The 10,646-nt window shown below is 35.1% G+C and overlaps 1 long non-coding RNA gene across 1 annotated transcript; it reads right to left on the bottom strand.

The window, feature by feature from the left end:
* Positions 1 to 4,984: 4,984 nt before the first annotated feature.
* LOC142174172 (uncharacterized) lies at positions 4,985 to 6,712 on the bottom strand. The gene is made up of 3 exons (XR_012703519.1): positions 6,660 to 6,712; positions 6,438 to 6,559; positions 4,985 to 5,180 (listed from the first exon to the last, which is right to left on the bottom strand). It is a non-coding gene; the product is annotated as an uncharacterized LOC142174172 (long non-coding RNA).
* Between the last annotated feature and the right edge of the window lie 3,934 nt (positions 6,713 to 10,646).

Raw genomic sequence — 10,646 nt, 5'->3', positions numbered from 1 at the left:
TCGCCAAAATACCAACTTCATCATTTCAACATCTGGTTGACTTCTCCAACTTAAACTTCTTCAAAAGAGACTATGTGTCTCAAACCTTACCAAATCCTTTCCGAACTCGAGCCAACCAACCCGATCACATATAGAACCGATAGAAAAAGCAATAAGAAGCAAAAATGGGGGAAACAGAGCGGTAACTCATGAGACGACTGGCCGGGTCGTCATAGTGGCAATATCACGATAAATAAAATGAAACCAGCTAAATATGAAGTCAAACAAGCCGTAATTTTACCAAAAAATGAAGATTTACCTTCTATTCTCTAAAACTTGTTGTTATAATACCTATAGTTGAAGACAACATTTCATGTTCTCAACCTAGAAAGCGTGATAAGTAAATGGATTAGCTGTATGTCTACCTTATAATGCACATGAAATTTTTTGAATATCTTTAGCTTAGTAGAGAGCTAAGTCCCCACTTCCAAAATTCTCTTTAAAGAAAAGAAAAGAACTATTTTTTTCTTTTATAGGTAAGGATATATTGTTTGCTAAAGAGAAAAGAAAACTTTGAAAAGGGACATGCGGCAGAAAAGACAAAAATCAACAATCTTTCAAAACCACAAAGCATGGCTCGATATTTAGCAATTTTATGATATTGAGTTGCGTCACTACATTCACATTAGGAAACAAGAAGGATCAACAGGATTGATCAATTTGGTTGAATATGTTGAGTCAATTACAAACTAGTAAAGGTGGCAAAAATGGGTAAGAATGATAAGGTCTACCAAACATGCACAAAACTTGTTGGGAATATAAGAGGAAAAGTTAATCCTGATCTAACAAGGTAGATATACACCAGTACAATTGTGGGAATTTGTCAGTAACTTTTGCTAGAGCAGCATGGCCCTGAATGCTGACCTGAGCTAAAGAGACAAATCTACCTAGGGCATGGGCTTAAATAAGCAATAAACTCAATGCAAATAGGTGTTGGGGGGGGGGGGAGGGGGAGGATTTAACACAATATTGGAAATATCGGTGTCAACAACAGTAGTACTGATAGTTTTTTGTACATCTAGGTGAAATGAGCATTGCATAATAGAAATACAAGAAAGGCAATACACACGATAAAAAAAAAGAAATGCAATGGAGAACTATTTCTTTCTTTTATATGTTGTTTGCTAATGAGAAAAGAAAACTTTGAAAAGGGACATGTGGAAGAAAAGACAAAAATCAGCAATCTTTCAAAACCACAGAGAGCATGGCTCGATATTTAACAATTTTATGATATTGAGTTGCGTCAGTACATTCACATTGGGAAACAAGAAGGATCAACAGGATTGATCAATTTGGTTGAATATGTTGAGTCAATTACAAACGAGTGAAGGTGGCAAAAATGGGTAAGAATGATAAGGTCTACCAAACATGCACAAAACTTGTTGGGAATATAAGAGGAAAATTTAATCCTGATCTAACAAGGTAGATATACACCAGTACAATTGTGGGAATTTGTCAGTAACTTTTGCTAGAGCAGCATGGCCCTGAATGCTGACCTGAGCTAAAGAGACAAATCTACCTAGGGCATGGGCTTAAATAAGCAATAAACTCAATGCAAATAGGTGTTGGGGGGAGGGGGAGGATTTAACACAATATTGGAAATATCGGTGTCAACAACAGTAGTACTGATAGTTTTTTGTACATCTAGGTGAAATGAGCATTGCATAATAGAAATACAAGAAAGGCAATACACACGATAAAAAAAAGAAATGCAATGGAGAACTATTTTTTTCTTTTATATGTTGTTTGCTAAGAGAAAAGAAAACTTTGAAAAGGGACATGTGGAAGAAAAGATAAAAACAAGCAATCTTTCAAAACCACAGAGAGCATGGCTCGATATTTAACAATTTTATGATATTGAGTTGCGTCACTACATTCACATTGGGAAACAAGAAGGATCAACATGATTGATCAATTTGGTTGAATATGTTGAGTCAATTACAAACGAGTGAAGGTGGCAAAAATGGGTAAGAATGATATGGTCTACCAAACATGCACAAAACTTGTTGGGAATATAAGAGGAAAAGTTAATCCTGCTCTAACAAGGTAGATATACACAGTACAACTGCGGGGAGAGTTAACACAATGTTAGAAATATTGGTGTCAACGACCGTAGTATTAATAATTTCTTGTACAGCTAGGTGAAAGGAGCATTGCATAACAGAAATATAAGAAAGACAATACACACGACAAAAAAGAAATGCAATGCATAAACCATACCAGAAATGGGTAACTTCACCGTATTATTCTAGGCAATGAAGTCTTAAGAATGTCATCATAGGAGAATGAATCATAAGCTGATTTTTCTCCAGCACCAGCTTTTTCTGTAGAAATTTTGACTTGCGACTACTGTATTATTGCCTTTCATAATTCAACCATTATGCAAGAAAATCAATTATATAAGCAAAGAGATGAATCTTTTACTACAATCCTCAAGGACATAAATACCGAGTACAAAATGGCCTACCAGAGCCACAGAACTACGAGGATACTGCAAGAAAATATGTTTGTCTTTGTCCAAACAGCTTGTCTGCAGATGAAGACACAATAGCCATCACAGAAGATGATTCCTCTTTGTTTTATTTTTTTCTTCCTTTCTTTTTAGGATGGAGGGAATGGGGGGGGGGGTATTGTTTCTTTTTCCTCAAGGAAGAAATGAAGGATCTCTTGGCAAGAAACAATAAGAAACCAAGTGTAATCTCACTAGTGGGGTCTGGAAATTATAGTGTGTATGTAAACCTTACCCCTATCTTAAGAAGATAGACATGTTGTTTCCGATAGACCATGGCTCAAGCAAAGATGAAAAAAACCAGTAACAACAAGCAATATCAACATCAATATAATAAGAAACCGAAGCGAAAGATATTGCAGGTAGTAATAGAAATCTCATTTTTTATAAGTAAACAAAAGTGATACTTCTTCTGGTCCATAATAATTGACCTTTTGGCCTTTGGAACACCCCTTAAGAAAATATTAACTCCTAAAAAAGGTGTTTTGACTAAATTAATTAAAATTTATATATAATTAACTGGACACATTAGGATATGTAAATAGGACCAAATTTGAAAAAATAAAGTAAAATTCTTCTTGATTAGGTAAAAAGGATACTTATTTTGGACCAAAGCAAAAGGCCAAAAGGTCACTTCTTATGGATCGGAGGAAGTAGCCTATTTGACCGGGCACATAATTTAAGGAAAAAAAAGACTTTTGAACTTGTGGCGTAAAATGAAGCACATATATTTTGTGTGTATATATTGCATAAAGGTAATTGTTTGCAAATATGGAAATGAGTCTTTTTTTTTTGCACGGACAAAAAAGAAAATAGGTTCACATAAATTGAAATGGGGGAAGTATTATATATTCTATTACTACAGGTAGTAATAGAAATCTAAGAATAAAAAAATACAAGACTAACACGAAACAATACTGGTGTGAAAAAGAAAAACGCTTGACTACCTACTAACCCTCTACCCTAGTTCTCAACTTCCACACCCTCTTATCAAGGGTCATATCCTCGATAAGTGGAAACAATGCCATGTACTGCCTTATCACCTATCCCCAATACTTTTTGGCTTACCCCTACCTCTCCTCATACCCACCAAGTCCAACTTCTCACACCTCCTTACTGGGGCATATATGCCTATACTCTTCTCACGCTTAAACCATCTCACTATCGCTTCCCGTATCTCGTTTTTCACGGGGACCACTCCCACCTTATCCCGAATATCTTCATTCCTAATTAATCCTAGTATACTCACACATCTATCTAAACATCCTTGTTTCTGCTACTTTCATCTTCTGAAAATGGGAATTCTTGAACGGCCAAAACTCTGCCCCATACAACATATTTGGTCTGAACACCACTCTATAGAACCTACTTTTAAGTTTTGGTGGCACATTCTTATCACACAAAACACCAGATGCGAGCATCCATTTCATCCACCCCGCTCCACTAAGATGTGTAACATCCTCGTCAATCTCCCTATTTTCTTGGATTATAGACCTAAGGCACTTGAAATTTGCTCTATTAGGGATGACTTGTGTATCAAGTCTCCTATCCACGTCCTTGCTTCATGGGTCACGTCACTGAACTTGCACTCCACATATTAAAAGAAGATAAAATTCCTTTTTATCAAAAAAAATATATGAAAAAATTTCCGGCAACAAATTGTGTGTGATTATGCATCACTATTACTTATTTCATTACGTGTGACCATAATATCAACGCCAAAACAACTTCATGAACAAATCAATCAGAAGTACTTCAACAATGCGTTTATCCAGAAGAACTAGCCTCTATAGAATATCTTGCAATGCCCACTATGAACGGATTCTACATCATGAAACACTAAGTGAAAACAGCCTACCTAGAAGAAGCATCCTCTTTACCAGATATCTGAAGAATCGATGACTTGGTTATCAAGCCCTAAACTTATGATTAAAATAATAGAGGACCAGAAATTCCTCATTTTCACTTCTGGAGTTACTAAAGTAATATAAAGGAGCAACATGAGGAAGAGAAAAAATATCTGCCATAACTAACAAAAGCCAACTCCAAATGGAGTAATGCCTCAGAGAAGGCACATTGATTCAGAACTTCTGATGTAGTCAAGTGAGCAACTAATGGAGATAGATCATATCCAGATTCAACATTTATATGGAAGATTTTGTGTTTTAATCTGAGAAGCAGGTTTTAAATCTTTTTCGATATTGGTAATGAAAAAGGAGGCATATTGAACTGAGTTAGGGCAATCGCAACACCCTCACTAGTGGCTAGATCTCAATTTACCGAGGTAATGCTCTAAAGGTATTTGGTTGAAGAAATCTTTCAAAAACCACAAGTTTTGTTAAACTAAGAAAGCAAATTTTGAAGGAGAAAAAAATTAGTTATCAACTCGATCACTCTTCCAGATTGTCAATGAGATGTTGGTTCACAATAAGTCAGCTAAGCAATATTAAACAAGCACTACATACTTCTATTAGAAACTTCTGCTAATGTACCTTCATAAAACAATGGCTCAAGTCAACAGTTGACAACATCTCAGCTCTCTCCCCTACACTAAAATTGGGAGACTTTTCCCACAATAGATGAAGTAATTCCATCGGCATTCTTCCCAACAAGCAGTGCCCTTCAAGATTCACTATCACAATTTTGAAAATAAGATTAGAACAAGAAAGAAGATGGACCATGAGAAACCTGAAGAAAAGTTGTTCTTGATGGAGGGAAAACATCCCAACATTCAAACCTAATGAAAAAGTATAAAGCAGCAAAAGACAATAAAGATTGCAGAAAGTCTAATACAACGGAATTTGACATAACAAGCATTATGTGATTTTTCTTTTCATGTGCTAATGGTGCTAAGCAATGAATGCATGTTCCAAGTGCTGAGAAAAGTCTGTGGACTTTGTTAAGATTCATTTGTTGACAACATTCCAGATATAAATTCAAACTTTATATTATATATTTTAAACATCAAATGACAAATATGAATTCATAATCATGGTTAGGTTTATGGTTGTTTCTTAAGCTGGCCTGTGCTGTCATAAGATTGAGATATAAAAAGTTTCAAGTGTTCCTTTTAAATTTGATTGATTTCACACAATTATTGATGTAAAGACTTTAGGAATAATATCATCAAATCATGTTTCAAGGTCCTAAATATGCTAGAACCACCAGTATTGAGTTATAAGACGTCCAAATCTTGTCAAGTCCATAGAGACATAAAGAGAATAAGGGAAAATTAAAAAGACGGTGTTAGTGGATGTGAAGGAGAATCATGTTATAAGGGCGGGCATAAAGGGATAAGTAGAAGGATACTCTGAACTTCTCTTTCCTCAATCAGTTAAATATGAAGATCCAGAAGGAAATGCTTTCTAAGAAAGACAAGAATAGAAAAGAAATACTATAGACCTAGGTAACCATACTGCAAATACTATGTCATTTCATTGTAGTCTTCTTTCTTTTACTTCAGATTTGTGAAATAGGATACTCAAAACTGAAGAAACATGTTTCTAGATTTGGCACATTATGGATCATTAGACTTTCAATATACATATGCTTAACTTATTCTAAAGCATCAAAATGAATACCAAAAGAGATAACAAAATGAAAAATTGCTAAGTTTGACAAATGCCAGCAATCATAAAGCTTATTTGACACTTTCTTTATGATGTTCGATTTTCTTAAATAAAGCCCATTAAATTGAAATAAGAAGTGTAAAAATCAAGATAAAAAATCTAAAAAGGAATCTACACAAAACGATGTCGGTGATACTTTAATAAAAAGTAATATTTATTTACATGTATCCATTAAGAAATCATGATCTACCACATTTACAAAGGAACACAGAACTAGCAACAAATTGAATAATCCAAGGAATATAATGGGTCATCATTACCATTAGTCTTGTCATTGATCCCATTCGTTGATGTAGGGAAATCTGAATCTAAAACAAGTGGGTGCACGTACTTTGAATTTTGAACTATATCCTGTCGTTTCCTCTGTCTTAGTGGCTTTGAACTGAGCATATTATAGGTAAACCAGAAGAATATCATAACACACTGCTGAAATAACATCAAATAGCTACAATACAAACTGTGGGAGTATGATAGTTACATACCAAAAAAAGATTGTCTGTTGCTTAGGATCAACGCCATTAACAACAACCTGAACAACAATCCAGAAAGAAAATTAATTCGCACATTAGAAAAAGCAAGACTAGTAAGATCAGTCAAGCAATTTCAAGTTTCTGAAATGAATTAAATAATAGAGAACTCGCTTCTCAAACCTTTGACTAACAAAGTTATAGAGAATGTTAGAATCTAACTAGGTATCATGCAAATAAAAGACATGACCTTATTAAGGAAATTCACCATTAAACTCTATGGCTTTTCTTTTTCATCAAGAACAGTAAAGCTTCCTAGAAGATCAATTGCAGACACGATTACAGAAATCAAAATACCTAAAATAAGTGATAAACATCCATCTCCTACAGTCACATCGAGAAATTACTTTGAAGTGTAGTAGATTTACGCTCAGGGAAGATATTACATACCATATACGATTTACCTTCAAGTTAAAAGAAAAAGAGCCGACCTCAGATCTCCACATGTCACTTCTCACAAATACATTTACAACTTGATATTCTTCATGTCACGACCCAAACCGATGGACTGCGACGGGCTTCTAGTACCTTACTCAACCGAGTACCAACATAATGTATTTCTCATGTCATACTATCATAGATAACTGAGTCGGAAGGCTGCCGTGAGATAAGTAGAATATAACATATGATACCAACTTATACATAAGACATACAACCCTATAAGACCAAAATAACCACTTGTATACTGAACATAGGCCGACAAGGCCATACAATCTTTTACGTACATGACATCTATCTACAAGCCTCTAAGAATACATAATGTTCATAAAGGTCGGGACAAAGTCCTGCTATACCAAACAATACACATTTAAATCATACTAACCAAACAAGCAACTTCGAAGCAAATAGAGCGCACCAACATCTTCTACTGAGCTAATAGCTTACTTAGAGGGCTCTTGACCTGTCTATCAGGACCTGCGGGCATAAAATGCAGGGTCCCCATGTAAAAGGGATATCAGTACGAATAATGTACCGAGTATGTAAGGCACATAAATAAGTACATAACAGATGTGGAAGAAATATAGAGTAAATGACTCAACCTGTAGGTCTGGATAACTCTATAAATCATGAAATACTCATAGTGTCATGCATATGCGTATGAATGTCATGTCGTGCATAGGTACATATTTCTTAACATCATCAGGCCTCTGAGGGCATTCCATCATATCATCTCGGCCACTGCGGGCAAAATCATCAACGTATACCAACTGATCAGGTGGTGGTACTTATATAACGTCGTAACCTTTTCCCATATCCCATATATATATATATATATATATATATATATACATATATACGCGTATATAACATCATCTTGTCATGAGTCAATGTAAATGAATGCAATGCATTAGAAGTACGCCAATAAAATCTTTCAGAGTGTCATAAGATCACTATGCCTCTGATTAATATCATAAAATCAATTTACATATTTTCTGAGACCCATGAACAGATGATAGAATAATATGACACATGGGGAATCAAGAACATAAGCATCTCTAGTATTTCTATGAATAGAGTCATTATGAAAATTGTGTATTTGCTCATTTCATTCGTGTCGTATAGATCATGCCAAAAGAAAGAAGGAATAACTTTAACATACCTGGAGCAGGGAAAAATTTGTATGATATTCTTGAAAAAGGTTGCACCGTACTCTTTTAGAACCGCAAAATTTTTACGTTGCTAAAGTTTGAATAATTCTCGTTGGATTTTTGGTTGCAAGAAGTCACGTTGAAAAACTTATAAGAATTGCTAAGATTGTAGTGAATGAAATTTGTTGAAAACTTATTCACTTCTGATTATAGCATTCTTTTGGTATTAAAATTGTTGGAAATGTTACTAACTTGCCAAAGCTTCACATTTGATTTTGTAATGTGTCTTGCACTTAACACATTACTTTGCCACATTTTCAAAGTAAATTAAGAGTCATCAAATATAAGATGTATTACTACCACGTCAAACTCCAAGACTTATCCAAATATCTTAGATAATTACCAATTTCTTTATTAACTTGGTAATTCCGCACTAATCAATAATTAACCAATTACCCACATAATTAAGAATTGTCTCAAATTACTTAAAATTCTACTTATTTTAATACACTTTATATATCCTACTATCATGGTCATATGGTACCCTGTATGGTACTAGTCTGTAAATATCGGGTATTAACGCTCGACCCATATTTTATCCCCATATTCCAAACTTGGACGAAAATTCATTTCCTTTGACTTGCTTCCCCTTTCACTTCCATGAATTTACTCATCACTTGTGAAATAGCATAATCTTATAATCTCTGAATAATCTTTTCCTTGGACTGATGTCAATTATCTTACGGCAAATTCAACGTACAATACTACAGGGTGCAACATCTTCGTAATTTAATACTACAAAGCGTAACATCATCGTAATGTAATACTGCAAGGTGTAACATCATCATAATATAATACTGCAGGACGTAACATCATTGCAATATAATACTGTGGGACGTAACATCATCGTAATATAATACTGTGGGACGTAACATCGACGTAATATTGCGGGGTGTAACATCATTCCCCTCTTTGAAACATTCATCCTCGAATGTTGACTGATGCTCTTATCGTTTTCATAACTTATAGCTATTGTGAATACCTTAATACTCTCCTTACCATTTAGGCAGTTGTTCTGTGATTAAATCCAAATGTCAGGGCATTCCCCCCTTTAGGCCTCTTTCTCACACCACGACTTATGGTTGGAATCCTTCCAATCTCGTAACTGTTGCTACCTTCTATCATGCAGCCTATACGATTTTGACCTTGTAAGTGCGCCTATGCGACTTTTCTCCCCTTTTTCCTCCAGCTTTTAGCCATCTCTAGGCCTCACTTTGTAAACATATACAGAGCTTGACAAGATGTCCCTCTGGGCATCTATAGGTATACTGAAGTTCTTCGCTCGATACTTTGTCGAACTTATGAATATGGCCATATCTTATTACATAGATCTGGTTATCCATTTATGACTTTATTATTACTGAGATCTGCTACCAAACTACAGGTTACTTTCGTTACTTATCCCATGTGTATAAATCTAAGTCCTTTAATGCTTCCTCATTACTTGTTCATCTTAAGAATGACGGCCTAATCTCACCTCATACTTTGTGACTTGTGTCCATCTATTGTTGATTCACTTCAATATTGATTTACAATTACCACTAATAACTTGGAACCTCTTACGTAATCACTAGGGCTCATGTTGCATCGTGGAACATTTGAAATGATTTTTTTGATCCACCTGGTTGATACGATACTATACTTCCATAACCGTATTTCATAGCATCCCAATGTGACTCACCTTACGTGGCTATTTTAATCCTGTCCAATTCATGAAATCCCTTTCTTTTCTTTGTCAGACCATTGCTCAATCGAAGGCCCAAATGTTATCCCTTATCTATCACAATCACACCCTTATTCTATTACCAGGACATCATTCTATCTCTTCCAAATGCTATTAGTCTTAGACTCCTTTGAGTTCATTTAGTCTATAGTGAGCTTTGTATAACTTAGAGAAACCGTCGGCTCTTCTTGTTTCATGGGCTTAATCCTGAGGACTTATCCATTTTTGTTACCTTCTCACTCGCCCTTTCTTATCCTTACTCCTATTTTCTAGAACCTTGTCACTTCACCATACACTAGCTTGTTTCCTACACATATCGATTTATATTACTTGCAACCTTTCAACTTGGTTGCATCATAGATTTCCTTATGTCCTTCTGGAATATCAAGCTAGACATCACATCGTCTATAACTTTTCTTTACTCTCTTAATCAGGCTTCTCGATACCTAGACCATAGGCGGAGGAACGATGCCGCTATTATTCCTAGATATTGAATCCCCGTACTTCTAGCCTTCTATTAGAAGTAAGGACTATTCACAACCTTTTGCATTTGAGTATCTCGTACGTTGT

The sequence above is a fragment of the Nicotiana tabacum genome, chromosome 20 (genome assembly GCF_000715075.1).
Source record: "Nicotiana tabacum cultivar K326 chromosome 20, ASM71507v2, whole genome shotgun sequence".
Lineage (NCBI taxonomy): Eukaryota > Viridiplantae > Streptophyta > Magnoliopsida > Solanales > Solanaceae > Nicotiana > Nicotiana tabacum.
This window is presented reverse-complemented; position numbering and strand designations above follow the sequence as displayed.